General features: G+C 31.2%; 1 pseudogene; it reads left to right on the top strand.

Moving 5' to 3' along the window:
- Positions 1–67: 67 nt before the first annotated feature.
- Positions 68–1632, top strand: LOC113552217 (annotated as a pseudogene).
- Positions 1633–7068: the final 5436 nt, after the last annotated feature.

Below are 7068 nucleotides of genomic sequence, written 5' to 3' on the forward strand. Positions count from 1 at the left end.
CGGTGCGCATACAACCAGAACGCGGTGTAGAGAGAGAGTGAGAGAGTGACAGAGAATGCGTGTAATCATGTGTAAACGATGTAATTAATTTTACGCGTTGAGAACAAAACAACGTATATTTGCATAATATAAAACAAGTCTTTGGAGCAAAAATATTATACGTCTAGTTGGAAAAAGTAATAGAATAGACGAAGAAAAGGCGGACAGCGACTCGTGGTGCGGTGTGTGTGTGTATGTGTATATATATATATATATATATATATATTCGTGTGTTATTATAATAATATATACCTATATCTATATATATATATATATATATATACCTAGCTATTATTAAGACGAATGCCGCCCCGTGTCCGACGTGTATGCACGTATTTCGATTAGACCAAAGGGAACCGGTCGTAGGAGGTTCTCGTTATAAGAAAGTGGCCATCTTCATGTCCGAAAAACGGCACCTATATAAGTACCTGTAGCTTGTCGTCTCGTGGAGCGGTGTGATGTATATTATAATACGTACACACGTATATTATTATTATTATTATTATATTATGCACAAACGAACGGCGTGTTAATAAACGCTTGTCAACGTAATGTTGATACCCATTGGCAAGTGTTGTTAATATTTATTGTTTGTTATTAATTTTTGCCGCGAACGACCGAAAGTTCTTCACACTATCGCCGCGTTGGGTATATATAAACTACAGTGATGGGTGATGGTGTACTAAAATAATGTATATGATGTGTGGTGGGTTGTTGGAACTGTATATATGCATATATCAATAGTAAATTATCCACATTTTGTAGGGCAGTAGATTTCACAATGAAATCTTAAAAAAAACTTAACTTCGTTTGTGAAACGATTTTAAATCATATAATCCAGATGACTTTTTTTTAAATTAAAAAAGTGAGTATATAAGAATTAACATTACAAATGAGAAGGAGAATCTAAATTTTTGAAATATGATTCATGTACGGTTTAGTTTTTAACGTTGGATGGGTGGATCTTGGACATTTTTGGCGTAAAGACGTATCGGCGCTGGCTATTTCGGCGTGGCATTTTTTTTTGTATAAAGAATATTATTATTATGTGTGATTTCGAACAAGCGGCCATAAAATCAATAAAAAAAATCATTTCCTGATGTTAAAATATATGGATGTTTAACTCATTTGTCGAAAAATTAAAAAAAAACAAGTTGGTGTATTAAATCTTACAAATCGATACAATAATGACGCTGATTTTTCTATATCAGTTAAAATAATAATTTTATTAGGTTTTGTAAGATTAGAAGACCTTGATTATGCAGTTGATTTATTGGCTCAAAATCTTGACGAGGAACTAAATAATTTATTAGAATGGTTCGAAGATAATTATATAGGTTCAACTAACCATTATGGTCGGGGAAGAAGAAATGCGCGTTTCCCTCCAGAAATTTGGAATTTATATGATAGAGTCTTAAATTCTAAAAATGGGACGAATAATCATGCTGAGGCAGCAAATAGAAGATTAAATATTGAAATGGGAGTGTGTGGCCAACAATTTGGACATTTATAAATTGCTCGAGAAGGGTTCAAACAGGCCACGATGTTTTTATAGCGCAACTAACTGCTGGAGGGATTCCTTCTAAAAAATAAAAAAATATACTGACCTAAATCGTCGATTATATAAAATACTAAGTGAATATAATGTAAGCAATTGCTTTTAAAGAGAATCCCACGTAGTATTTTTTTAAAATAAATTTAAATTTAATATTATTAACATTTTATTTACAATATTATTCATTCATTTTTTTTAAATTAATTTTACCTAAAACATACATTTTACATTATTATAACGTTTTTAAAAATAATTAACCATAAAACCATGTATTATTAAATACACGAATTTACATTTATATTTATAAAACTTTATGGATGTATACTTAATTATAGTATGATACTAATATAATATTATTTATTTTGTGTTTTTAAAATTGTATTTTTCTAAAAATTGTATATTAATAACACGCAGCGCCAAGATATCCCCGCGCCAAAATGCCCAAGTCACGATGTACTGTGTCAGTTTTATGAAAACATAATTGATTTGTGTATTATATCAAAAATTACCTAGGTATTGTTTTAAAATAAAAAAGAGTTGTTTGAGGTAATTTGGTTTTTTATTAAATCTAATATTTAAAGCCAATTCTATTTAATTTTTCCAAATTAAAAAAAAAAATGAATAACCTAATGCCTGAGTTAATTGTATGATGTCTTTGACATTGCCCTATAATAATGTAACTATAATAGATTTGTGTAGTTTGTGAAAAGTACTTATAAATACATAATAATTGGCTATTTTTTCTTAGTAGAATTGAATGATGGTAATTTATTGTGCACTGTGTTTGTTAATGGTTCATCTCCGAATTTAACAAAAAATGTCAATTATAATTTGAAATTTTACTATCCTATCTACGAGTATCGCCAAAATACGAAATAATAATAGTATACCTATATAATATGTATTATGCACATGGTATATTAGCCATAAGTCAATTTTCAATTTAAGATTTTCCAATATTTTTATATTATTAAAAACTTAAATTGACTAAAACTGTTATTCTATATATTTTTTAATTTTTTAATTTTTATTTATTTCGTACATCATAATAACTAGAATCATTTATCACATTTATTTTGTTTTGTTGTGCTGTGCGTGTTATAGCACATTATCTTCTATACAAACATCCCCCACACAAATTTTTTCTCTAAGTCATGCCTATAATCCGACTCACCAAAAGATTTTATAATCATATTTCACTTACGCGTATAGACGTTCGTGCGTGATTTGCCCAGCGTGGAACAACCTGCGAGATCATCATTAAAAACCGGACGCGCATAAATACTATAGATAATTCGTCAACTTACGTACTAGGCGCAATACTAACGCATAACGATATGTATTATTGCTATTATTAAGGTTGTTATTAATGCTTCCATATAAACACGGACGCTATGTTTACCGCCCGTCGAGTTATCGATTCGACTGTGTAAATCAAACCGAGAAAAAACAACGTGACATGATTGCATGCTAAACAAATATTTGGGCAAATTAACATGGAAAACCTGCGTAAACGCGTATAATAAGCAGTAACCACGAGCTGCAGTAGCCTTTTTACGTATTCGTATTTGTAAAAATATCCTTACTGCGCGAGTACGCGACTTACATTATTCTTACTATTATCACTTTACTTATCTTCTCCTTTTGGTGGTTTTAGATTTTCAATAGAATTTGAATGATATGTTTTGAAAGTATAACACAGTAACGCGCATATTTGGGCAATTAGTGATGTCCAACTTGATGTTGAATTTTATGACATACCGTATAATGTAGGAAATTAAGAAATGTAATTCTTATAGTATCTTTTTTTCTAATTCATATTAATTTTTCTCCGGGACAAATTATTTAATTGAATGAATTAAAATCGTGATAGGTACAATTAATAAGCCCTCTCTCCATAAATTTATTTTGTCTATCATCACATTATCTGCAATTATTATTTCCTCTTGACTTATTCAAAATAATTATTATTCGAGTTTTCCAGACACACTCCAAATCATTCATTGGAAATAATATCTTCTTTATATTATTATGCATTTATAATATTATATCATATTTTATCGTGTATATAGGTTGATAAGATTTCAAGATAAAAAATAATATTAATTTCAACACCGAAAAATATTAAAGTTTTTGTAAATTGCTTTTTCTTTAGTTTCATGTTATCAATATTATTTGTTTCGGTTTTAAAAAAAAACGAAGACGCGCATCATTTCTGAAGAGAGGTAATTGTAGAAATTCCATAGTATTGCGAGATATATTTTATCCCATTAATGTAAAGAACTGCACCTCCAAAGACATGCTGATTTTTCCTGAACTCCCCCCCAACCGAATAAAGATATATTTATATTAAAAAAACACGCATCATTACGGTTGAACATAGTTTTTCATCTCTCAGGTATTATTTAGAAAAAAACGAATCGGCGCCTGTTATAAAAACAGAACGCCCGCGGTATTTTATATTTATTTAATATAAAACCGAACGTACGCATATTGGACGTTTAATGTCGTGTTGAACGCCGACCGAAAGACATCGTTTTCCCGGGCGCGCCTGCCCGTAGCGTTACAATTGCGGTCGTAAAGTCGTGATCGTAAAGTTGCTGCTGTCTCTCGCGAAATACGCCGTCGCCGCCGCCGCCTCCGCGCATTATGTTCACCTGACGGCTATACATGCATAATATTATTATCACGTATTTTGGGGAGTCCGATTGCGGGCGGCTGCCGTTTAGACCGGTATATAGTAGTTAAAATATTAACAGTGTACAGTATCTATAGATACTACTTTAGACACTAGTAGTAGTTGTAGTAGTAGTTATTTTGATTTGTTCGTCTGCAATTGTTGTATCGCGTGTTCAGCACGACGTCCAAATGCTATACACTATTACGATATTACGTATATTATTTATATACATAGGTTTATTTATTCCTCGGGGACAAAAAGAATAAAATAGGTTTCGTTATATTTTTTTTACAGATGTAATATATCGTTTCACGTATAGGTATATCGTATACGTGGAATGTGTCCGTTTTCAGGCATAATATGTTTTTATTATTGTTACATTCGGGTCTCGACTCCTGAGTAGAGAGGTATATTAAACTAGATGCAGTTCTCTGAAAGCCCGGGGCTACGAAAACGGCCGCGTGTTTGCGTGATCCGACGATGCGCGCCCACAGTTCATGGGGTGGGGGAGCAAAAAGAATAAGCCGGCGCATCGTAAACCACGTGCCTAGGACGACGTCTCCACTGTGCGTGGTGGATACTGCGGTACTATAACTATAGGTATATACTATAAAGCTATTATAGCTACTATATGCATTATAAAATCATTGTATACATTTTTGAAAAGTTTATCATATTATTATTATGTCATTTCGTTACAACAGTTGATTGAAGTTGTAAGACTTAGTAGTGATGACGGCAAAAGGGAGGATAACACTCAACGATGCAACATGGGTAATAATAAGCGTGTTACATGCCATGTCGCCATATCACAAACATACTGTGCTTGAAGGTCTATATAGTCCCCCAAAATATCTTGTCAAGTTTCACAAAACCAATTCCTTACCAAAAAGGTACAATAATTATTATTGAAACATAAAAAACGTATTTAAAATGTTTTAACAATGTACCTATGATATATTTATAAAAAATATGCGATCGTTAATATTATGCATTAAATTAAGTTAATTCGTAAATTAGGTATACATCAACCATAAAAACCATTTTAATTCTCATTATTATTATTTGATACGATTTATGAAATAAAATTTACTTTAATGCGCATTAACGATTGCACATACACGTGATAGTGGACAACAATTAATTATCATAATAATTATGTAAATTTTTGCTTTTCCGATACAAAACATGGTATTTCACTATTTGTCATTTTTATTGAATACAAATATAATATATACTAAGGTATAAGATATTAATATAATGTTTGTTTACAGATTTTAATGAGTATTGGGGGTGTGGGGGTGTGCAGTACAATATTCATCCTACATCTACATATCATTCACATACACGTTGTTTAATAAATTATTTGTTGGTGAATAAATTAAAACGTATTTCAATAAGTATAGAAAATACTTATAATAGTCACTATGAAAAAGGTTCTCGGGCTATATTGGTTTTTTGACGATTGTTATCATTGGCTATTGCGTACATATTCTATAATATATTATACCGTTCACTGTCACTATATAGACTTGTGAAAGGGTTTTCAATTTTATTTTAATCATACTCATTAAATTAAATCGTATTAAATTGTGTGTAGTGTGTAGTTCGCTGCACGCTCAGTGTGATTCATGTTTTTGTTGTTGGTTTGCAGATATTGATCGTATTTTATAGAACGTGGTATCATAAACTTGCCATTTTTAAATTAATCAAAGTCTATATATTACTGCTACTAAGTATATATTATTTTCATTTATTTAGTATTCAGTTCAGCGTATAAAAATTGGGTGAGACTCTGCCCAAAAGAAGCGTTAAGAGTTTGTCATTGTCGAATTATAGTTTGTAAAATGATAATTCCGATGAATGCTATACGTATAGTGTTCCCAGCGTGCTATAATATTATACATCTTCCAGTCATTCTTCCACGTGGCTATTTTCATATAGTTTTGGTTTACACATACATATTACAACATTAGATACAGATTGACACTTTTTTTCGCGAACCAGGTAATAGGTCAAAAAACACGAAAATTGCCTTTTAACAATAAATTACTAATATTCATAGAAGTTTTTAAAATAGTATGTTTTATTTTTATAGTAGTGGATGATATAATCGCCAAAACGAAATAAGAAGAACATTAATCGTACCGTGCGCCAGATTCCCAAGCATCTGTACGGCTATACAATGTATCTGAGTGACTGTATGCGTGTATAGTGTATACTCATACCTTTATATTAATTTTAGAAAGAGATATTATGATATCCATAGTGAAAATGAATTTTGAAAAAACAACTTTAAATACGCTTATTTTGTTTAATGGACAAAAGTAAAGATTTTTTACGAAATCGCCAGTAGTGTCAATGTGTCAATGGGGTCATTTAATTTATAATGATTTAAAATGTATTGACTTTTTAAACAGAACATTTATTTTGTATTCATTGTGATTTTACTTTTTGACGATTTTCACCTTTTTCGCGCTTATGGCATATTATATTAGTTTTTTTAATACTGTATTGGCCCTTATGTCTTATACTAACTTTGGTGCAAATGATATGTATTTTTTTATGTCTTTGGCACTTATGTCATGATGTAGCCGTTTCGTAGTATCCATTTAAAAGTTCCTTGTATTTTCCATGAGATTAGCCTTTGAGCTCGACTCAACTTACGGTAGATCATGGTCAGTGAATGATACCGTGGTTACAACGACCAATCAGCAGAATATATGGTACAAGAAATACGACACGACGGACGGCGTAGCTGTGAACCCGGCTTTCGTTTGTAAGTTCACGATTA

Source organism: Rhopalosiphum maidis, chromosome 1 (genome assembly GCF_003676215.2).
Source record: "Rhopalosiphum maidis isolate BTI-1 chromosome 1, ASM367621v3, whole genome shotgun sequence".
Classification (NCBI taxonomy): Eukaryota; Metazoa; Arthropoda; class Insecta; order Hemiptera; family Aphididae; genus Rhopalosiphum; species Rhopalosiphum maidis.